Source organism: Patella vulgata, chromosome 8 (genome assembly GCF_932274485.2).
Source record: "Patella vulgata chromosome 8, xgPatVulg1.2, whole genome shotgun sequence".
Taxonomy (NCBI): domain Eukaryota; kingdom Metazoa; phylum Mollusca; class Gastropoda; family Patellidae; genus Patella; species Patella vulgata.
Genome location: NC_065886.2, coordinates 50398230 through 50424132, shown reverse-complemented (window position 1 = coordinate 50424132; position 25903 = coordinate 50398230). Strand labels below are relative to the sequence as shown.

General features: G+C 35.3%; 1 long non-coding RNA gene across 2 annotated transcripts; it reads right to left on the bottom strand.

Annotated features, from left to right (window-relative positions):
• Positions 1-443: 443 nt before the first annotated feature.
• LOC130014059 (uncharacterized) lies at positions 444-25255 on the bottom strand. Of its 2 annotated transcripts, none has more exons than XR_008789018.1 (2): positions 25176-25255; positions 444-822 (listed from the first exon to the last, which is right to left on the bottom strand). It is a non-coding gene; the product is annotated as an uncharacterized LOC130014059 (long non-coding RNA). The 2 variants fall into 2 exon arrangements; XR_008789017.1 differs by lacking the exon at positions 25176-25255 and adding an exon at positions 16125-16552.
• Between the last annotated feature and the right edge of the window lie 648 nt (positions 25256-25903).

Genomic DNA, 25903 nt, shown 5'->3' with positions numbered 1-25903 from the left:
TGTAAATTAGATATGAAATATAGCCTGTAGAGCGTCAGTGTGACGTCGGTATACATTTCAATGTGGGCATATAAAAAAGCAAATATTTGGCCGATTTTAAGTTTGGATCCATTGCAAATTATTGGGGTTAGGAGCTAGGGATGATTGTGCAGCCATTGTCTAGGACCAGATATTCCCAGTATGCTTAGAAAATAACTGGTAAAGTTGGTTTATCAAGATATACTTCATTCAGAAGTTATTTCAGGTCAGGTATTACTTCTGAACTCCAGACTCAGAAAGCAGTAATTGTAGTTTAGCTAATTGATCAAAGCAGTTTGACTTATAGCAATAAGAAGCTTTTATCGTGTCTGCTTCACACTGAGATGATGAGATCTATCACACTGGCTTTCTGGTTTAACAACTATACTTGTCAAAATATGGCTAAATGAAAGAAAAAAGTCATATTTTATTTCTAAAGGTATTGTATTTATTGATGGATATGAAAGAATACAATAGCACAATAGAAGATAAATTATATTATAAAATTGTTTAAGTGACCATTAAGGCAGAATGTAGATGTCCACCATCAAGATAGAAACCTTGCATGTCATTAGATGACCACCATCAAGACAAATACAAATCCCACTCGTTATAAATCTTATTATTTTCTATATGACTACACCTACATAGGATCCTTGCAATATACACTATATTTTAGTTTACTAAAAGATGGTTGATAGTTCAGTGTTTCTCCAGTGCTTTCTCCAGTAAATTATTCAATCTCCCAACCATTGTACGTGGATCATCTATCAAACCTGCTGTTATCATGGCATTTTCATATAACTGAAATTATTTAGAAATAATCATTATTAGTTATATGCTAAAACAAAATTATTAGACTGGATTCAAACAAATCACACACTTAAAGCAAACCAGCATTTTTATTATACGCCCATTGAAAGACAAGATTGCCAGACAACAAAACATACAAACCACAGCCGCTAATTTATCCCAGCTATCAATAATGGTAACATTATAATTACCACATTCAAACCAAACACGAAACTTTTCTACTTATAAGCACATAATATTTCAAAGTTAGGTTGCCAGGCAACGAAACATACACCCACAGCAGCTAAATCATCCGGGCGGTCAACAAGATGTCCAGCCAGATACACCATTAATTTTCTGAAATTTTAATTCTATAGGCCTAATTGTCTATGGATGATAATTGATGTCTCTAAAATCTTCAACACAAGATTCTACTAAGTAGAGTAACTCTAAAAACAATTATTGGAAAAAATTTAAATGTAGTAGGTCTTGTCCTAATAACTGAAACAAAGTCTTTTTGCATGTGCATTCAGAAGTATTTGTGGATGAATCGTGGTGACGACAGTATGTATTCACATTTTTGCAGGGATGTAGCTTGCAAGTCTTTCAACAAATTGTTATAAATTGATAAATTAGATATTGATTTAAAAAACCCATTTATATTCAATTATTAACTCCCAATAGCCCTAAGTGTAACATCCAAGTTTGTACATTTAAATATATTCCTTATTAGTAATACCTCACTTATAACATTGGTAAGAATATATAGACTATATCAATCTGTTTTTATAATCTTAAAAAACAACTTAAGTAACCTTTCATTCACAACTTAATGAATATAGAAATCAGGTTAATTCTCAGTTGTATACTGAACTAATGATGTCAATGATGTAATATAGAGTAAAAATAGTACAAGTTTTTATATTACAATAACCACCCAAATTGTTGGCTTGACATTGTGTATTACTTACTTTCACATGATTATGATGTAATCACTTATAGATTACCTGTATTAAAGATGCATAATGTAAGATTTAGATAAAAACTAGATAATGAAAAGGGAATATGTTGAAAATTTTAGTCAATTTACTTCCTTCTGAGTGACAGAGTCTCGATTGTCATTGATACTGTTGTTACAATAGTACACAAAGTCTTGATTATCTAGTTTTTAATTAAATCATTAACCACCAATTGTGCTTAAATTCGTTGAAAATCTAGAGCATCCGATTATGGTCTTGGCAAGTTAATAAGTTAAGGCCTAAAGAAAGACCTGCAAAAGGCAGATTTAGCTCTTGCAGAATGTATGTTTAAGTAACTCAATTGTACAGTAATATACTTGCCTTTCTAACTTTCTAAAGGGGCAGACACAACCAGTTCACAAAGCTTTCTCAGACGTAAGTTAAGAAATTACTCAAAATTGTTCGCCTTATTTTAACTAAAATATAGCCCTTTATGAAACTTTGTTGTTTTAATGTATCAAATACATCAATAAGAAACTATCGGTATGTACAAAGTTTTGTGATGATGCATTAAAGATATTTCTCAAAAACAGTGATTTAAAGTTAAGTTCCTAACTTACGTCTTGGAATGCTTTGTGAACTTGGGGCCAGAAATGACCCAACTTACTGAAGAAATCAGTTATTGTTAACAACTAAAATTGTGAGGTACACATTACTTTCACCTCAATGAAACTGAGAGGGGATATTAGTTTGATACTAACTATATACACTACATGTAACTATATACACTACATGTAACTATGTAGCTATATACATTACTACATGTAACTATATAACTATATACACTACATGTAACTATATACACTACATGTAACTATATAGCTATATACATTACTACATGTAACTATATACACTATATGTAACTATATAGCTATATACACTATATGTAACTATATACACTACACTATATGTAACTATATAGCTATATACACTACATTTTTTAGCTGATCACTTATGTTACAGCTTGCACATCATATGTGAACTTTTAAAGCAGAGGGAATTTGTCGACTGTCATATTGCTTAAGTGGCATTTACCCAATAGACTTAAATTCTATTTAACAGGATGAATCAGGATAATCTTAAAGGGTTCAACTACAACTGGTTATATTAGCCTATAGGCAAGAGATTCAAGAGAAGTGTAGTCATAATGAATTCTCATTTTACCCCTTCCAAAGGGTATATATCTGGGATTAATTGGCCATGGGAATCAGCAAACTTCCCCAAACACCAAAAAAGTAATTTTAGGGTGGTCTAGATGTAATTAAAAGTATTTTCAGACAGCTTGTTAAAAAGTAACCTACAGCTATATTTCCTTTTATTTTTTATACTTTCAATGGCTTCCACTACATGAAGATCTGACTGGTTGTAGTAGAAGATTGTGTCAGTCATTTGATTAACCAATCAGCGTTGGTCTTCTATCGCTGCAAATGTCTACCCACAATTCTGTGCAATGCATGATAAGAATTTGACTCAACTGACCACTTGATTGGCTAATCCCTCACTTCACCCAGAACATGGGGTATTTAACAACTCTTCCCGATCCTGGTGTAGCGAAGACAAGTAAAACGAAATGAAATAAGATCTGTGTTTTAATCAGATTGACAGCTATGGTTACGTCACATTTCACATAAAATTATCTACATCCAGTATCTTCTGGTTAACATATGTTCTTATTATATTGAAAGATAGGTAAATTTTACCTACTGTAAGGTGAAGATCACCTTGTGTTAACTATGACTAGGAATACCTGGGTTGTCAGGTGGTTGATATAATTTCATCTTAATTCAAGTCTCTTTAACATTTATACACTATACCCACATTTATCAATCTCTTAGTTTTAAAGTTTAAACAACATTAAACAACAGACATGTATAAACTAGTCAGATGATTTCAGGTCATTTATATAATACAATACAGAAAAATTAATGATCTATATATTAATATCAGGTTATATATGACACAGTTCTCACAAAAAAAAACCTGTTAATGACTTGAGTTTCATATAAAGAGAAAAATGGGGATTAACGCCCACTCGACACAAACTAGGTCATTTCAGACTAACATATGGTTCAATTTTATTTCAATAATTTGCTTGCACGTAGGGGTCTTTAGCAGTGGGAGGAAACAGGAGGACCTGGAGAAAACCTGCGAGGTTAAAGACATAATTAGTATTCAGTGGACATTATAAATGAATCACTAATTTCAGACTAAATATCTGTACCATCCAAATGACAAAACACTTCCCTTGTCATCCTTAAAGTGTCCTAACCCCCAGCTCCCCTCCTCTCTGCTTTATGAACCCCTACCTAAGTTTTACATGTATCAATTCTATGAGAGACCAGGGTTTATTTTTAAAACACAAGATAAATTTGTCTATTTTCAACATGGAGAAGAGTTGTTTATTTATATCACTTGGTATGTGAGAAGTCAACGGCTACATGTCATTTGGTATTGACACACAGATCTAGTAAAATATTCTTTTTATTGTTAATCTTATTATGTTAAACCTGTATTCAAACACAAATAAAAAAATACCATAAAAACATTGACACCTTGAATTTAAAGTTGTTTAATTTCCTGTTGTGGCATAAAAAAAGTTAGGTCCAAAATAAAATGTTTAGTTTCCTTATTATATGGTCAATCTAATATAATTCTTAAACTTACAATTCTTAAACATAGAGCTAATCTGCCTATTGCACGTCTTTCTTTAGGCCTGAAATGTTATCTAAATTATTAATTAGACATTAATTAACATATCCAGACCATAATCAACTCTTGACGTTATCGCTAGCCTGCGATATTTACTGGATTAGGATCCGATCTGCTGCTCAACACTCATTCATGATTAAATCAAGAAATGGATAATAGAGACTTATTTTATCGTATCGACTTTAGTAATGATAATTCAGGCTAGGCCCAAAATTCAATCGCTAAATTCTTGGTTCAGAGTGGATATATTTGACTAAAATTTCAACCTTACCGTTATCTAGTTTTTAACTATTATAGTGAGAACTGCCAGCTATTTATCTAATCTCCCATAATGTATCTTTAATGAATTTAAATGCATTTAATTATGATAGATAATTCAGTCATTGTACAAGTTAATTAAAGAAGAAGTCAACAGTTTTAACAGTGTCTCTAAAACAAAGTTAATGTTAGTTCACAAAACAAACACTAAAATGTAAATAAATAGATTTGACCTTGTTTGAGAGAGAGAAATGGGGTTTAACATCTACTCGACGCAAACCAGGTTATTTCGAGACTCCCATATGGTTCAATTACATTTCAATAATTCGCTTGTGCGTAGGTGTTTTAAGCAGTGGGAGGAAACCGAAACTCATGAGGTTGGACAGGGGACCCTACCCCTTGTCACGTACAACCGGGGAATCAAAACCACGCCAGTTGACTCAATAACAGACCTGATGATGCAGCATGCACACCCTAACCATTTGGCCATCCACCCCCTTGACCCTTGTTTGAAACTTACAGGTAATAATATTAACCTGTTTTGAAATGAACACCGAAACAGTTTAATAGGGTTACGTAACACTTTCAGAGCCCTTGCCTTGAATTTGACATTGAGAGAACTGATGAAAGGGACTGTATCATCAAGGATTCTGTTCCATTTGTATATACCAGACATGTCCAACATGGATTGGCAAAAGTCTGACTGCAAATATGCCGAATCAGACATCAAGATACAGTGAATCAAACTCAAAATATTGACTGTACTTAATGTATAACTATTAATAATTTAGACTGACTACTCTTCCTTGATTGATTATTCTACGTGATTTCCCTTTCATCTTAATCCAGAAAACAATTGGTGTTTTGTCCTTTGGCGGAAATTTTAATCCCTTTGATGTTGGTCGACGTGTTGTAAAAACTAGTCAAACTTGTGTAATCTATTGTTAAAGAGTTCATTAGCTGACAAGTTGATTCACTTCTTAATCAAACAATTATTTGGGATATGAGTAGGCTACTTATTTTGGCTGTGTTATGAATAATCCCCAAGCTCGTACCACAGGATTATCAAAATTACTGTTAAATGTGCAAATCACTTGTATCATGAACTGAATAGCAGTTAATAAAGATTAGAGAGAGAGAGAGAAATAGGGTTTAAAGTCCATTCCACACTAACACATGGTTTAATTTTATTTCAACCAGGGAATCAAAACCACGCCAGTTGACTCAATGACAGACCTTATGATTGAACGTGCACATGCTAACCATTCGGCCATTCAATCACCCCCATATGCAGTGGGAATAAACACATTGAGTCTCGACTGTAAAATCTATAAAATAAAGATTTCTCAAGTAATTGAATTAACAGTATCAATTTATATTAGATTTAAAGGAATACAAGGCTAACAGAACTTTACACAGTACAATAATAAATCAATAAAGACTAGAAATATCTCTACATTAGATTATACTTGAATGGTATCATTCACTACATTTACTCTATCATACTATAGTAGCCATTACACATTTGACTGGTTTCAACACATCAAAAGAGAGAAAGTGAGAGAGAGAAAGGGAAAGAGAGAGAGAGTGAGAGAGAGAGAGAGAAATGAGGTTTAATGTCCAATCGAAACAAACTAGATCATTTCATTCGAGACTAACATATGGTTCAATTTTATCTCAACAATTCGCTTGTGCGTAGGGGTCTTTAGCAGTGGGAGGAAACTAGAGGACCTAGAGAAAACCCACGAGGTTGGACAGGCGACCCTACTCCTTGTCACGTATAACCGGGGAATCAAAACCACGTCAGTTGACTCAATGACAGACCTTTATATGATAAAATGCGCAAGTTAACCATTCGGCCATCCAACTCCTCCCCCCACCACCCCCAGGACAAATGAAGCAGACTAGACAGCAGCGTTTCCATAAACCAGACAAATGAAGCAGACTAGACAGCAGCGTTTCCATAAACCAGACAAATGAAGCAGACTAGACAGCAGTATTTCCATAAACCAGACAAATGAAGTAGACTAGACAGCAGTATTTCCATAAACCAGACAAATGAAGCAGACTAGACAGCAGTGTTTCCATAAACCAGACAAATGAAGCAGACTAGACAGCAGTATTTCCACCTCTTCTTTGAATGTGATGTGCCAATGAGTACATGAGACCCCAGGTTTTTTATTACCCATACAAATAACCAGACACTTATCTTTGTAAGAATATGAATCCTATCCTACACCACTGACAAAGGGAAACAAAGCTTGAAAATCGAGAGAAAAGAACCTGGATATCTCCATGTTAATTAGACAGAATACACCAGTGAACCACTGTGGAGATATTGTCTACGATATCACCATTGGAGGAAGTGGATGTAAAGCTCCAGGAACAAACGAACCCACTCGGCAAACCTCAGCAGATTCCAGTACCCTACATCTAGCCTCGGCTGTGTGACAAGGTCTGCCATTGAAACTACATGTACTTTCAAGTTCCCGGATTACCAACGGCATTGCCCTTGACGACGCCTTTGAAGAATGTTTTATCATACAAAGTCTGAAGCTGTTTTTCTATCAAGTTTATCCCATTTTCTTTAGACAAGGACAAGTTTGCACTGGAAATTCTACACACTCTGCGAACGATGCAATTGTAAGAACTTCTTTCTAAAAGCAGCAAGTTTTCCTAATAAGTAAACCGGCGCCGCATCGCAATTGTATAGGCAAGGTACATATCACTTACCGTCATACAGCCGAGGCTAGATGTAGGGTACCGGAATCTGCCGAGGTTTGCCGAGTGCAAACAAACCTTGTGGATAAAGGCAGAGCTGACCTACCTTGTGGGTAAATATTGAAGAATCAATTCCTATCTACAAATATTATATTTTTATGAAAGAGAAAAGGGTATAAGTATCTACTTCTACTATGACACCTGTCAACGGTATATTGATTAGCAGACATCAATCATTTTAATGACATTTACTGTATTGTTGTTTTAACTGTAAGTAACATCTACACTGAGGTCTCTCTGTTACATTAATGTCCAATCAACACAAACTAGTTCATCTCAGGACGAACATATGGTTCAATTTTACTTAAATTATTTGCTTGCGTATAGGGGTCTTTAGCAGTGGGGGGGGGGGGGAACCTGGAGGACCCTGAGAAACCCACGATGTTGGACAAGCAACCCTACTCCTTGTCATGTACAACCCGGGAATCAAAATCACGCCAAGTTGACTCAATGACAGACCTCTGTTACAGATGAGCCCTGTGAAGGTGGCATCAGGTGTTCCAGAAAGAGTAAGTTTTGCACACAACACGCTTAGCCACTCATCTTAAGGTATGAGTTATTATATAAATAAATGGAATATAAAGGCCAACTATGATGATATCAAAACATTTATCTTTCTGGACTAAAAAAAAAAACCTATCCATGTAGAAATGATAAAACAGTGACGTGAGTTATAATATAGTGACTAGTGGTGTATTTCTAACTAACCTGATAAGATAACATCAGTATATAATTAGAAGCTAATGCAAATATTTGTGTGTAAAATTCAATAAATTAGTACCTCTACTAAGACTACCTCCAGGAAAGTTAGTCAAATAATAAAACAAGAGTAGATGATAAAACTGGTACCATTAAAGTTGACATATCTTATATAGTTAGTGCTAAATGATAAGGCCAGCTCAATTTTTCATCATAGGTCACAAGATGTAAACATGGCTAGCGCTAATCCCAACCCTAACCCTAAACCTCAGTGCTTATGTGGAGACTTAACCTCTCCCCCAAATTCTTAAACCTAACCCTGGACCTAGCCCCAATGCTTACCTTAACTCAAACCTAAAATCTCGTTAACAACCATGTGCCCTATTCTTATTTACATCTCAGCAACCTTGACAAAAAGGTAGCTGGCCTTAACATAGATTTAGCCATCTTATAGTACTTTGGGATGAAATATGTCTTCTCACCCCTGTCTTCATTAGCCCGGTTGTAAAACGGAGGGCCTGGCAAGAGACAATGTATAGTCGGTCTGATGGTACGAAAAACCAAGGTCCTGTACACAGTCAGTGCAGAAAGCAGAGCAGAAAAGTAGGACGTTAAACCCCATTTCATATCGTATCGTCTCATCAATGCAATACTTCAGTCATTTTAAGACAAGCTAGGAAGAAGAAGTTTTTCCTGAACAGTAGAATTCCAGTCCATTCATAAAATTTAAAATGTCATGGGTTTATCCATCCTACAGAATCTACTCCAGACAAAAGTTTGTACTTAAGAGCAGGATATTTCTGGATAGTACAGATAATCAGGACATAAAGAAACTATAGTATGATCATGATAATATGTCAACAATTTTATTCTATATATTTATGGTTGAAGGTAGAACAGTGGATGAATCAAGTATTGTCACCTTTTAATCCTTTTGTAACATAGTGTCTGTGGTTTTATAAAATAAAAACTTAAGTTGTCAGGGAATGAAACATACATCTAGCACCAGATGCTAGGCCATAATAATTCATTTTTCACAAAATTTCTGTACAAAATGCTAATTTTTGTTTTGATGATGGGGTTTATGTCAATATTCATCCATACTAAGATTATACAAAATCCAACATGGTGGGTCTGGTTAAAGGGGCAATATGGAAGATTAGATAAAGAGCTGGCAGTTCTCACAATAATAGTCAAAAACTAGATAATGTAAAGGAAATATGCTGAAAATGTCAGTCAAATTGCTCCACTCTGAACCAAGATATTAACGATTGAATTTTAGGCCTAGCCTCAACCATCATTACTAAAGTCGGTACGATAAAAACATAGTCTCGATGAGTGTTGAGCAACAGATCGGATTCAAATCCAGTGAAAAGCAAACACATCAGATGGCATTGAGAGTTGATTAAGGTCTTTTCATGTTAATAAATGTCTAATGAATAGTTTATAATATGACATTTCAGGCCTAAATAAAGACCTGCAATAGGCAGATTTAGCTCTTGCATAATATATGTTTAACTTTGCTCAATTAAGCAACATGAGAATGATTTTCATGTTAGTTTGATATCTAGTTAGTAGTTGATTTGTTTCCAGTACGGTAAATGGAGCGAGAGAGAAATGGGGTTTAACGTCCACTCGACACAAACTAGGTCATTTCCTGACTAACATATGGTACAGTTATATTTCAATGATTTGCTTGCACATAAGGGTCTTTAGCAGTGGGAGGAAACCGGAGGACACTGAGAAAAGTCCGAAGGTTGGACAGACGACCCTACTCCTTGTCACATACAACCGGGGAATCGAAACCACGCAAGTTGACTCAATGACAGACCTTATGATACAACGCGCAAGCACTAACCATTCGGCCATCTAACTCCACGCAAAAGCAAATTGGTATGTCCTTTAAAAGAAACTTACATATCTAGAGTATATTGAGTAAAATAACCTGGTATAGATAACTTTATTTATTACATAGTAATACAATTATTTAGGTCATATCAATTAATATATATATATAATAAAAAAGGTGAAATAATTTTGTTGTTAAGTTGTTTAATTCTCCACTAAATATTGTCAACATGCTCAAGCAATAAATAAGCCATTGACTCTACTTCATGTTCCAATCAAATCCACAAATTCTATTTATATAATATTGAATGCTAAAGCACGAGTCTGTATGTATCTTTATGAATGGTTCAAATTCCATATCACCAAAGGTCATATTGGTATACTATGTTAATTGTTTTGGGTTTGACTAAAACCAGTGAACCCAGACACAGAGTGTCACATAAATCTGCTGTAGGACTGAAAGAAAAGGAATTAACCATTTTATTAATCCAATAATAGTTTTGGTCCCATTTTGTCAGTCTGTAGATGTCAGCCTTTTGGTGCTATCTGTAACAAATCAGAAACCAGTGTTCTGTCTGGACATTCGAGTTGTGAGTCTAATGCCCTTACTAATCACTCATGGTCTATGGTCTTAACTAATAGCTCAGTGACCACAATCTTTCAGCAACTAGTCTGAAATGTGATTCAGTCATCCTCTACTTCCACTGGATGTATGAATGAATGACTGAAGTTCTTTACCTACACCTTTGTGGTATTTCAGTGACATTTTATAAATACTGGTACTCATGTACTGTTCACTGATATAACAACAGTTCACTGTAATCACTGATATCAAATCACAATTATCTATCGCTACTTTAAAGGAGATAAATCGCTAATATTTGGGATCTAGAAATCGAGTCTCTAACTCAATATCATCCAAAGTCTTTGACACTGAAAACACAAATTATTTGTCAATATAAATCAGCATTGATGTTGTCATCTTACTGGGAAAATATGGGCTTCTGATATCCAATATTTCAGACATTTTACCATTGGTACACATATTCCACAAGTCATGTCAAACGGTGATGCCATATTGCTATCTGGAGAGCATGCGCAATAAATACTATCGGTGTAGGCTGGAATAACCAGATGCTAGAGATTGCCATTCGATTGAGACTTCCGGCCTATTTCGCCGACATAACTGATTTGGAAGTAGAATAAAAACAGAAATAATACATTATTATATGCGTTGTGACCCATTTGAGTCAACTTGTAGGTCCCAAATATTAGCGATTCAGCTCCTTTAAATAGTATGACATCTAACATACTCTTTAATAAAAATCTACCATAAAGATAGGATATTGACTAGGATATTTTTATAGTCAAGTTTATAAAACCAAGTCATTTCAGATATCTCCAGGTGTCACATGGATGAATTAATCACATTATCATGTGATCAGTCACATGATATTGTGACATCATTCATCTCATGTGTTAATATATATAGACAGAGATCATTTGACAAGAATTATAATCTAAACATATGCTTGAGTTGTTTCTAGCACATCTGAGCCATGACACTGGTTGAGTAAAATGATTACAAAGTATTGAAAATCAGTTTCAGAACTGCCAATAACATTGAAAATTGCATTAATAAGCAAATTATTTTTTCTGTGTGAAATGAAATGGGCTAATGAAGTCGGACATACACCATACAGTTTGCTATGAGAGAAATTTTGCACGGGCAGCGGCACTATGGCCCACTCTTCAATCGAATTCCAACTGCAAAGGGATCTTTAAGGTGCATGCCAATGTATACACAGGACCATCCGAACGACTAGATGGCTGTCCTTGTCAGGCCCTCCGTCCTGCATCCCAGACAAGGGGAACCCACGCCGGAAAATCCTGATGAACTTTCTCCGCCATTGCAGGGATCGAACACGTTTTTCTGTATGAGAAAAAACACAAGTAGGCACAAAAACAGAAACCTGTGACTCAAAACACTTCATTTCATCCTCTTCACTTAGTCCCTGTCACTGATATTCTGGCAGTGAATTTAAATAATAACAAAATATGATTTATATTTTAGAAAACAAAAACATTGCTTTTGTTACATACTGATTTAAATGACATAGTTTGTGTCGACTGGACGTTAAAACTCCATTTCTCTCTCACTCTTTTCAGAGGTTTTACGCAGGTTATCAAATATGACGACCCAGATTATGTCATAATAACCAGGACACTAAAGAAGAAAATACCTAAATTTTGCAAGAGATGGAAGGAGAACGAGCTAAACAAAATGTGATTTTTTGTACAATCCATGAAATTATGATCCGATATGCACGAATGTCGAAGGGAACTGAGATCTTTTGAATATACACATACATTTCAAGTTTCATCAAAATCAGAAAAAAATTGTGACTTCTTGAGTGTCCACAAGCTAAAAACATGATTTTTCGTACAATCAGAGACCATAATCCATGAAGTTTCGGTCCAATTTCAAAAGGAACCGAGATCTTTGGGAGATAAACCTATATATCAAGTTTCGTCAAAATCGAATAAAAATTGTGACCTAAAGAGTGTCCACAAACAAATATATACTCTTCAAAAAAAGTGGAGAATATTCAGAAACAACACAAAACTGTGGAAATGCACTGCTGTTTTTATTAGAGATAACCAGTGTATGTTAATAACAGGCCAATTGCCTACACAAGAACATAAACAGTTCATATTGGCAGCTTATCTGACGGCCCCATTTCACCGTCAAAAGTGAAAATGGACGTTTTTGATTTTTGTCTTAATAATGAGTAATTGCTCCACCAATCCTCAGACATTCAGCAATTCGTCGTGGCATGCTCCTAATCAACCATCCAATCATGATTTGGGGCAATCTGACCCACTCCTCTTGCAGTGCCACGGGCAATTCTTGCAGTGTTGTCGGTTGACGTTGATGTCGACGAGCACGTCTCCCGATCAAATTAAACGGAACACACTAAAGCAAACATGGATAGGATAAACCAGCAAGCGGTAGTTTTCATCAACCCTAGCCTGGAGATCGCATGTTCGATCCCTGTATTGGCCGAGAAAGTTCATCGGGAATTTCCGACGTGACCTTAGCGTGCACATAAAACATCCCTTGGTAGTTGGAATTCGATATAAGAGTAGGGACACACCAAAGCAAAGATACACTAAACAGTAAATCTTATGCAAGAAACGATAGGAAAGCAAACATGGATAGATAAACCAGCATGCGGCAGTTTTCATCAACTCTTCCTTGAAGTGTCAAATTTGACAATGAACCCCTCCCACGTGTATGGCGCTATTGTGTGTCACATGTGCAGCACAGTGGTTCTGTTGGGGCGATAAGTTCTTCATCTGTGAATACATACTCTCAAAGTATGTCAAGTGTCCATGACTATTTATCACATCGCAACCTGCATAGGTATTTGCATTTCAATATCCCCTACTTTTTTTGAAGAGTTTATATCCACATGAATACGTAGGTGTATAAAAACTAAATAATGACTTTGTATAAATGTACTGTAAATAAAACATCTCTACTACTACGTACGTGTTAAAATACAATATTATTTAGGACAAGAAAATATTACTAGCAAAGTACGTAACCATTCAAGTCTGCATGCCTTTTATTCGTTTCAGTATAATACTTCCTTAAGATAAATAATAGAAATAAAAGTGTGTTTCATACATCGATCTGTTATTCGTCTAAACCATATAATTATAATATGAAAAGTTGTACAATTTAAATGGACAAGACAGAAGGCTAATAAAAAAAGCGTTTGCCATGTAAATATGCCCACATTTTGTAAGAGATGCATGGAGAACTAGCTAAAAAGAAAAAGGTGATTTTTTTATATAATCAGGGGCCATAATCTAATAAAGGAGAGAGAGAGACATGGGGTTTAAAGTCCACTCGACACAAACTAGGTCATTTCGGGCCTGACACATGGTTAAATTTTATTTCAATAATTCGCTTGTGCGATGGAGTCTTTAGCAGTGGGAGGAAACCAGAGGACCCAGAGAAAACCCACGAGGTTGGACAGGCGACCCTACTCCTTGTCATGTACACCCGAGGAATCGAAACCCCGCCAGTTGACTCAATGACAGACCGTATGATACAGCGCGCGTCCTAACCATTCGGCCATCCAACACCCCACCCCCCCCATAATCCAAAAAAAACCAGTCTGATACTCTGATATGCACTAATATCGAAAAGAACTGAGATCTTTTGGATATAAACCGGACGGATAGGGGCGATGACAATATGTGGGAGTATACAAACATGATTTTTTTGTACAATCAGGGGCCATAATCCATGAAGTTATGATCCCATACATGCCAATATCGAAAGGAACCGTGATATTTGGGATATAAACCTATATTTCAAGTTTAGTAAAAACCAGATAAAAATATGAACAGACGTCTTGATGTCTGTCTGGACAGGGGTGACAACAATATACGTCCATATGAAAATGTGTCTAAAAACTAGCACTGAATAAAAGGAAGAAGCAATGGAATTTCGTCTGTGTAATGATGTTATCTTGAATGCGTGTAGTATTAATCCCTGCAGTATAATGTCCTTATACTTTATACCCACTTATCATATTAACACAACCCTATTGACATGTGATAAAATCTATTGTTTACAGATTCAGATTCTTGGCAGTACAATGAAATGCTGGGGAGCGAATTTTGCCTGGACAGCAGCATTTTCATCAAATCTTCTTTGAATTGCAACTGCCAATGGATCCCTATACTACTACTACTACTACAACTTACTCAATTATTGTCCCAGCCAAGGGACTAGAAACACTTTGGAATTTGCTAGCCCTAACAAGTCAGGGGAACAATTTTAGGACACAGGCTATTTATATTTAATTATATTGATATAGGAGAGAGGTAATATAGACCTAGCCTGTTCCTCAATTCTTTTCTGAGAATAAAATTTTGTTTATAAAAAAAAAATGTAGTTAGGGAATAATACTTTTTCATTTTTCTGTTGTTACACTGACTAAGTTATTTTTACCTATATGATTATTCTATCTGAAGAAAATATTTTATGCATAACACAAGGTTGTAGTGTCTCAAACATTTATCTAAAGTATAAGGACCATATGACACATGTAAGGGTCAAAGGTGTGGACATACAGGACATATATAACAGGTTGTATGTAAATACAGGATGTATGGTAAAATACATACGTAATTATAAGGCTGACCTTAAAAATATCTTTGTTTCACCAAACCCGACCCACAATCGAGGAGAAGGGTCGGTAGGTCGGTTTTTTTTTCAGATTTTTTTTTAAATACAGAAAACTTATTAGCTGTATACTACAGATTCATTAATTTTGTTTAATGAATTTGGGGTCTGACGTAAAAAGTAACGAACTGAAAGTCTTTTTATTAAACTTAAGAGCTAATTTGACAGCTTAATAATTTTCCGGGTGGAAACATTCGTCTTCTTTATTCAATTGGCAAAAAAATCAATGACATCGGGAATTTTTCGTGATGCTCGACTCGCACACGATTTGCCACGAACTTGAAGTGTGAAACTCCTTCAACACGTTTTTAACGATAGTGCGGGTTGTGCCTTCATTTTTCTCGAAAACGGATATTGAAAATATCGTCGTTATGTTTAAAACTACGCACCACAGACATAGAAGCAGAATCATTTCGTGGGAATGGACGTGTATTCGTCTGCAACCATTTTGTTGAGAAGCGACACCTATGACGCTTTCGTCTTGATCAACCAGTTTCAATAATGAATCAAACCATAGCCATAGTAAAGGGAAATAACTCTCGTGATATATTTCAGGTTGACACACAAAATAAAATAAAAAGATCGTGGAAAAGTGCAATAAAATAATTTAAGTCGGGGGTGGTTTTAGTTAGTCGGTCGCGTTAGGCGAAACAAAGATATTTTTAAGGTCAGCCTAATATTCACATCATATCCTGCATGTACCTCTTCAATAAATACACTAATTGTTTACATACACTATAGAAGTACACACAATCCTGAATCAATCCGGTAGTGGTGGTTTACTCTCATCTCTTCATTGTGTCTGCCATGTTATTTTAGTGCACTTGCCTATTTTCCAATGTGCACCTCTACTCGATTCCAAATTCCTAGCTGTATTCTCACTGGTCAATATTCTACTACTAATAGTCAGTCATGAGAGAGAGAGAGAGAGAGAGAGAGAGAGAGGTTTAACGTCCACTCGACACAAACCTGGTCATTTCAGGACTTACATATGGTTCAATTTTATTTCAATAATTCGCTAACCGGAGGACCCAGAAAAAACACACGAGGTTGGACAGACGACCCTACTCCTTGTCACGTACAAACAGGGAATCGAAACCAAGCCAGCTGACTTAATGACAGACCTTATGATACAACGCGCAAATGCTAACCATTCGGCAATCCAACCCCCCCAGTCAGTCATGAATATTAAGCACTAAATGTGATAAAAAATATTTCACTTATAATTCTAGCTTTAACCAGGGATATATTAACAAGCCAACAGTGAGGCTGATGTCCCCCGCCGAAATAGGAAAATAATTAGAGGACACATATAAATTTATCACAAATTATCTTTTACAAAGTATTGAACAATCAAACAGTATATCTTTACTTATAGTCTAAGCATACAATGTTTTTGATGGAATAATTATAGCATATTAAGGGGAAAACATGCTCTATGCCTACAGATCTAGAGTTTGGTTATATCAACGGGTCTATTTTCCATCTTGCTGCAAGTTGTGCAAAGTTCACTGTTTTCTTTCTGTCATTAAATGTCAATTCATTATTGCATACTACATATTTAATTAATTTATAATAGTTTCTTTTTCAATTTGTTTTTTCCATTTATTTGTTTATTTACCTTGCCTATATTCATTGTATTGGATTGTATTGGAATTGCTCAATTGATGCTTTTATCAATACCTGGTTATAATATTATGACATGTAATGTGGCATAAGTGAATTTCGTTTCATTTTTTTCGAAAATATTGTACAGATAAAAGAGGAGGAATTACAGGGGTAATACATTGGAAAGCTTCTTCAAGAACTAAAGCATAAACTATATAAACGAGCTTCCAATCAAATTGTTTATCTCTGCTTACCCTAAGCGGAACGGACAGACAAACAGACAGACGGACGAACCCATTTTAATAGTTCCCTGCTTTCTTCGAAAGGCGGGGGACAATAAGCATGAACATTTACTCAATTCGAAGATCAACCAATCAAATTGTTTATCTCTGCTTACCATAAGCGGAACGGACAGACAGACAAACAGACAGACGGACGAACCCATTTTAATAGTTCCCTGCTTTCTTCGAAAGGCGGGGGACAATCAAAGTAGGAGAGTTATTGTTTTCCAAAGTCTCGACCAATCAAATTGCGTATCGCTCTGCTTACCCTGAGCAGAAAATGCTCATTATCAAACTTAGTCAAGGTATTACTGTAATGAAACTATACACCAAGTTTCATCAATCTCACTTAATTAGAACTAAAGTTATCGTGTCCCAAAGCATCAACCAATCAAATTGCTTATCTCTGCTTACCCTAAGCTCATCTTCGAACTCCATCAAGGCATTGACCTAATCAACACATACACCAAGTTTGAACATTCTAGCTCAATTAAAAGTTATCGTGTCCCAAAGCATCAACCAATCAAATTGCTTATCTCTGCTTACCCTAAGCGGAAAATGCTCATCTTCGAACTCCATCAAGGCATTGACCTAATCAACACATACACCAAGTTTGAACATTCTAGCCCAATTAGGAAGAGAGTTATCGTGTCCCAAAGCATCAACCAATCAAATTGCTTATCTCTGCTTACCCTAAGCGGAAAATGCTCATCTTCGAACTCCATCAAGGCATTGACCTAATAAACACATACACCAAGTTTGAACATTCTAGCTCAATTAGGAAGAGAGTTATTGTGTCCCAAAAAGTGTGACGGACAGACAGACGGACAGACAGACAGACAGACGAACCCATTTTAATAGTCCCCGGCTTTCTTCGAAAGGCTGGGGACAATAAAAATATGTCCTTGTAGTAACAAGTGAGATTTTTATATACATGACCTCTTTTTATGTTTTTACCCTTTTTATGCCTCCTTCATATGTAAATAATCTTAATAATGAAATCAACCTGTCCGGGCTAATGAAGACGGGCATATGCCATACAGTGTGCCATGAGGGAAATTTTGCCCGGGCAGTGGCACTATGGCCTACTGTTATATCGAATTGCAACCGCCAAGGGATCTTTTACGTGCATGCCAATTTATACAAGGGAGCTCAGTTTTCCATCCCATCCAACGACTATGTCCTGCAAACCAGTGAGCTAGCATATTACCCACTAAGCCACCGTGGCTCCTCAAACATCTATATGAATTTCCTATTTTACACAATGAATAAATCGTTGTCATTTGTGTAAGGTTCTCAGATTTCATATGATATCTAATTTATAACAGCAGAAAATCGTGTTCTATTATTTTTTATTTTTCTTTTGTTTTTATAAAACACTGCTAGAGAGACTTTCAAAAAGACGAAGGGCCGACTTCCGAGGAAATAAGTATCAACTTGTACCATAATATAATAAAGATTAAAAACATGTCAGACTGAACCTGAGCAGTTATTCAAGGCTTGCATATATATGTATATATGTGCTTGTATGAAGTATACATAACAAAGGTATATTAAAATAAACATGAACCAGGTAATTGAGTATAAAGATTCATTTTATCTCCATGTTGTTACTTATATCTTAAAGCAGTGATTCTCAACCAGTGTGCCGGGGCACTCAGGTGTGCCGCGAGATCTTGCTAAGTGTGCCGCGAAATTTTGAATGGTACACTAAAAACCGCGTGATCTCAATTGAGTATTCACTGGTGTCCACTGGTAACTTCACATTTAGTTTGAGTCACTCTATGTGTCCATGACTATTCCATGTCTACGGTTGTTTGCCGTCTATGACTTGTCATGTTTTTATTTTGTAAAATTCAAATATTTTCCATATATATTTAGCCAGGTGTGCCACTATTTTTTCATATGTTCCAAGGTGTGCCGTTGGCAAATAAAGGTTGAGAACCACTGCGGCTTAAAGGATGGCTTATGTCGACTTTGTAACTCATTGATACTAGTTGCAGTCAGTTCCAAGTGTGCTTATATCAATCGTATCAGCAACTGAGAGCAACTGAATTTAGATCGCTCATGTCGACTCAGAACTGATAGCAATTATACATACAACGTGACTGTTAATTTATTCATCACGTGAGCAAAAAAAATGGTGAATACCTTAGAGGAAGCACCCGAAAGGCATGGTCGGTCTTGTCACAATTCTATCAATATATCATTGTCGACATCATCAACATTCAAAAAGTGGGTGTCTTCGTTTGCTTCCATTTTGCTTATTTATCAAGTCACATGACACACGTCTCTTATCACGTGATGTTATTGCCATGGAAATGAGTTGACATCAGTTTTAAGACCTGTCATGTAGACTGGAACTAGTTGCCACGAGTTGCAGAAAGTTAAACATGGGCAACTAACTGCAACTGACTACAACTAGTTGCTTTGAGGCGTAAGAGGTGCTCAGGTCAACCTTTTTCAGTTGCATTCAGTTGCTCCCAGTTGCCGAAACGCCAGTTGCTTTTAGTTGCAAGGTCGACATAAGCCACCCTTTACAATAAACCTTATTTGAATCATTTTGAAATATTGCATGTAAGATAAATAGGTAATTCAACTTGAAAAATTAACTTAAATCCTATTTGCTATGATTCTCATAAATATTACCTGTATTTAATGCTTTTAATTAAGGATGCATTCCCACGAAAGTATTCATAGGGGGGTAGCGATTTCCATTAAAGAGAGAGAGAGAGAGAGAGAGATGGGGTTTAAGGTAACATATGGTTCAATTTTATTTCAATAATTCGCTTGCGTGTGGGGGTCTTTAGCAGTGGGAGGAAACCAGAGGACTCGGTGAAAACCCACGAGGTTGGACAGGCGACCCTACACCTTGTCACATACAAGCGGGGAATCGAAACCAAGCCAGTAAGGAGTGGAAAACTTTATTACAGCTCATTCTGTTACTTATGCTGGAGATCAATGGAAATGTTACGTAATAACAAGATGCATCGATAACAAATGCATACATAAGTATATAAATAGTCTATTATAGGACTATAAATCAATAGGCCTAGTTGAATATATAACCTTATTGTATTATATCTCTTTTACAACTTATTCAGCCAATACATCGTAAACTACAGTAGAACTAATGCACCATAGAGTCCTGCATTGGTTTTTTACAATCACTAAATGAATGTCAATAGTAATGATCTGAATGAATGAAAGATTGTTTTCATTGTATGGTATTGATTTTTTTACATTCACTTAAGTTGGGTCAATATGAGGGGGATCACTGCCAAGTAAAAAGAGTACAGACAATTAGGGTCATGTTAAATGGGGTTTAACATCCTACTGTTCTGCTCCGACTGGGCTAATGAAGACGGGCATACGCCATACAGTGTGCAATGAGGCAAATTTTGCCTGGGCAGCGGCACTATGGCCTACTTTTATATCCAATTCCAATTGCCAAGGGATCTTTTGGGTACATATCAATGTATACACGGGACCTCGTTTTTTCATCCCAACCGAACGACTAGACAGCTGTCCTTGTCAGGCTCTCCGTCCTGCACCACTGACAAGGGGAACCACGTCGGAAAATCCTGAAGAACTTTCTTGGCCAATGCAAGGATCGAACACACGACATTCAGGCTAGAGACAAAGTGGCTTACACACTTAGCCACCATGGCTCCCCTGGATGTTTAACTATCTCGGAAAATACAAGGATCGAACGTTCAGATTAAAATTTGTGTATCAAGTTTAGAAGCAGATTGAATATCATATGTTTTATTTGTAAATGATCCACCAAGTGGCCAGATTGTATTAATACTATGCATTGCTATGATCTATAATATCACTCAGTCGAACTACTACCGACACTTGGAGGATCAATGGTTAACTTCTCTAATAGGGAGTCAATGCAAATTTATGACCAATCACACCTTGTGCTACGTTCCCACTACCACGATTTGTGCTGCGATTGAAATCGTGGAGTAACCGTGGTGATCCTATTAGGTCTTATCACATATTGTGGTCAGTTGTAGCAATCGTGTTGATCGAATCAAAACCTATCCGAATGTATCTACACGTACCAGACCGTGGACTCAATAGGACAATCCTATCGTAACACATCGCATGACAGTGTGAACCTAGCATTAGTTATAGTTTAATTAAAATCAGCAGATTCCAAATCAGGTTAGTTCAAACTTATAAAGGAAACTGAAAAAAGCCAATTTCATTAATAGACAGCACATATACAATGTATATGACATCCTGGGGCACAGATTTAGATGAATGATAAACATTTTTTAACCAAACAATATTCAAACACAGGGTGGACAGTGGTGGGTGGAACATATTTTTTCTATGTTCATAATCTACTGGAAATGAAGTTTACGAAAAAAAACATTAAATCTCCAAAGTCTACAAAAAAAAAAAAATAGCTACTTCAATACCCATTTGACTGGAAGACAGTTTATCCATATACCCTATCTGTATTTATTTCATATTATTTGTGTTATACAAGGAAGACTCCAGACGATTACTTACTCTTTCAGTTAATCAGAACCTTCTAAACGGCAATATTTTATAATACCAGTAATTTGTCTAGATTGTTTGAAATTACCCATTTAGTTTCCATTTTATTTTGGATGAATTAAGGGAAAACACCAATTCTCCCCAATCCAATAATTTTAATAAGCTTATATTATATGATAGTATATTTTTATTCCTGCAAGTCTCATAATCGAGAAATTTTGTATTTTGTCGTTTGTTCTTAGTCGTTTTTCTCATTTCTTCGTGGATCAATATTTCTAGATCGGACAGAACTAACCGATCCACCCATCAGGCTAAATAATCAATAGACAGTTCTTTTACCAAGAATAGCAACACAGTCAACACCAGTTAATTTATCTTTACGTTAACCGGGTCACTCCCCCTTCCTATTAAACAATCGCGTCAAGTCAGCTATTTCATCTCAAGGTCAAAATGAAAATATAACCATACAAGTTTAATCTCCAATATGGAAGTGTTTTGTGGCGCAGGTAATCGGTGCCAGTTAATGTAATAAGCACTTGCTTGCTATAATATGAGATTTTTAGATCAATACTTACAATATGGTAGATCTGCTTTCAATGTCTGCTATTTCTGATTCCAAATCAAATACAATTATCAGGGGATTGTTTATTTCAACAGAACATGAAAGTATGAAGTCAAATTGGAATCCATTTGCCAATAACAAAATTCAAATTTGTTGCATTTCTTAATTTAAATTCTGATTAAATAGCATTTGATAAAGATATACCTGCTCCCAATCTGTTTTATTATATATGAATATGATATGCTTACATTCATATTTCATGTGGCATATAGCAGATCATGAGTCGTACTAGTATTATACAATGTTTTTCCTGGGTTATATTCCTGATTGTTAGTTTTAATTTTTGAGTGAAGTCCCAGGACTGTACAGTGCAGTGGAAGCTTACGGATAGCCCCCCCCCCCCCCCCGATCCATTCACTTAATCTGAAATGCATGTCTGTTTGTGATTTCTGTCTATCTTGTCTGTAAATTTGTTTTGTGTAATTGTGTGTGGTGCAGTCCCCCTGCACTTACTATTAGTGGTTTTTTTTTATCAATGTTCTAAACCTTTAGATATCTTGACAGCAATTCGTAAACATGATCTTGGAAATTGGATATATGAAGAAAGTAAACAAGTATTATGTATGGTAATTAACTTCTACTTAAATCTGTCTGAGAAAGGATGTGATAGACCGATTTATAAGATTACTACAAGCAAAATGGACGCCCACGAATATTGACTTTCAAATTCTTTTGTGGTATTAGTCCAGTTTCAACAACAATTATAGACATTTTTTTACTGGAGGTTTGTGATAATAAAGAATTTTGTCAAATTTTACATTAAAAAGACGTATAACTTTCATCAGGAAATAATCTTTAGCTATGAGAAGTGGTATCAGGTCTTCTAGAAAGAGTAAGCATACATTTACTTGTGCAAATGTGGTGAGATGGTCTGGAATTACAAAATCCAAGTTACTCAATAAACATTTCTCTAGTCAGACTGGGGTAATATACCATATTTGTGTACCGTATATATATGCACTTTTTTAATAATTTTTTTTTTTAAATTCTAGAAGGTATGCATCTTAGACAAATAAATTTTTTTTCCAAATCTCCTATTTGTATTTTTAAACAAAGATTTCTTTCAAATTTGTTTATAGTCCCCAAAACAAGGTAAACCTCACCAACCCTCGGGTTAAATTCTTGTTTTGTCCTGCTGGTAAAGAAAACACATGTAGTAAATACAACATTAAAATAATTTATATTAAATTTAGTTTTTATATTTCTTTCAAAACCTACAGGGTGTGGTAACTATAATATTTTTTTTAATAGCCAAAAGTTTTTAAATGTTACAGTTAATATTTCTTCAAAAGGATTTTTCCAGATATTACAGCTAATGTTTAACAATGCAATTTTCTATGTCAATTGTCAACAAAATGTTTTCCATGCTTATTTTGACCAAAACCCATTCTTGAAAGCAATTTCTGATCGCATGAACTTTAACACTTTTGGCAGAACAGTATGACGTTAAACTCCATTTCATTTCATTTCATTTAACACTTTTGTGTTTTAAGCATGGTGTACATTGACACTGCGACTAGAAGTAATGCAACTGATTGGTTGCAGTCTATCTACGCATTCGGCATACTTCGGCACCTGGCTGGCTGTGCAATTCAGCACACATACATCCAAAGGTGATAAGCCGGATAGTATTTTTACTACAAACCTTGCGTTAATTATCTCATAGAGAAATACCTCAAAATAGAAAGTCTCAGAATAACAAATTTCCATAGTTGTTCTTTCAGCTAATTCGCTTGAGGCTGTTTTTATCTGACAGTCTCTTGCTGTTTTGGCACAAAAAGAATTAAGCTGAAATTTTGCAAATATATTGGTAGGCCTATAAATATTGGTAGGCCTATATATATAGGCCTAACCCCTTTAAGAAAACAGTCTTTATTTTTTTTAGCAAATCCGCACCAATAGCCGTGAAAAAGAGGATTACATGATGGTCCACGTGTCCTCTTGGTCGTACAAACTGAATACGAACAGATGCCATGGAGATTGGCCAGAAACTGAGTACAACCACATGTAGTTGCTTGAAACGTAGAACACAAAAAACTACAGCCAACTAGCAGCAACTGGTGGTTTTCCAGTCGGAAGTGTGTGTGTTTCCAACCGATGTACGCCATGCTTTATGTTTAAGGCTGGTCTACATGACAAACATCTCAGATTATCCTGGTAAATTTCATTCTTTTAAACATGACTGGTGGAATTAATGTAAAGCTCACATTTTTATGATAGGATATTTTGAAACCAAATTTATAAATATATTATGATTATTATTATGTACTGCAGAGTCTAAATCAAAATATCTCAAAACTCATTAACATTTGAATATTTCTCTTAAAGAAACGATAAAAAAAATCAAAGTAAAAAACATAACTTGTGTTGTGAATATACATGGTAGTATGTTATATATCTAAATACGTACATTGCCAAAAAACACCCATGAAAAACCAAGCTTTTAATTAAAAAAAAAATTATGTTTTACATCATGTTAATAAGTCCAAAGGTCATGTTTAACATTTACCATAATAATTATAACCTGTATATCAGTCCATGTTTAACATGTACCATGGTAATTATATTACCTGTACATAAGGCCATGTTTAACCAAGGTAATTATATTACCTGTATATCAGGCCATGTTTAACATGTAATTATATTACCTGTATATATATATATATATATATATATATATATATATATATATATATATATATATCGTTTTACTAGCTCCTCTTTATATATATATAGAGAGAGAGAGATATCCTTACTTGATTACAACAACTATATTTATTCCTAGAAACATTGTAACAGATGTTTACAGACTGTATTACTAGCTTACATATTCATCATCTCAACAAAAAAAGTCATTCAATCGAGGACAATATATTTATGAGTTTAAATATACATTTATTAGAGTTTCTTTCCCTCAATACATAGGCCTACTCAAAATGTTTATTGAGGTGTTCATTAAACATACATTATTCAAGAGGTAAATCTACCTATTGCAGGTCTTTCTTTACGCCTGGAATGTCATCTAAATTATTAATTAGACATTAATTAACATGAAAAGACCTTAATAAACTCTTGATACCATCTTATTTGTCCGATTTTCACTGAATTTGAATCCGATCTGCGGCTCAACGCTCACTGATGATTAAATGCAAATATGAATAATCAGGACTATGTTTTTATCATACCGACTTTAGTAATGATGATCGAGGCTAGGCTTAAAATTCATATGTTAATATCTTGGTTCAGGAGAGGAGTAATTTGACTGAAATTTTCAGCAAATTGCCTTTACATTATCTTGTTTTTAACTATTATAGTGAGAACTTCCAGCTTTTTATCTTATCTTCCATAATGTATCACTAATGATGTTTTTTTAAAAATGGTATCAATTATCAGAACCGGGACACCTGAGCAGGTCTTTTCTAATGACATGTCCCCAGGAACTGGGTGGTGGGGGTCCCAGGTCCCCCGCCCCAATAATTTGCAA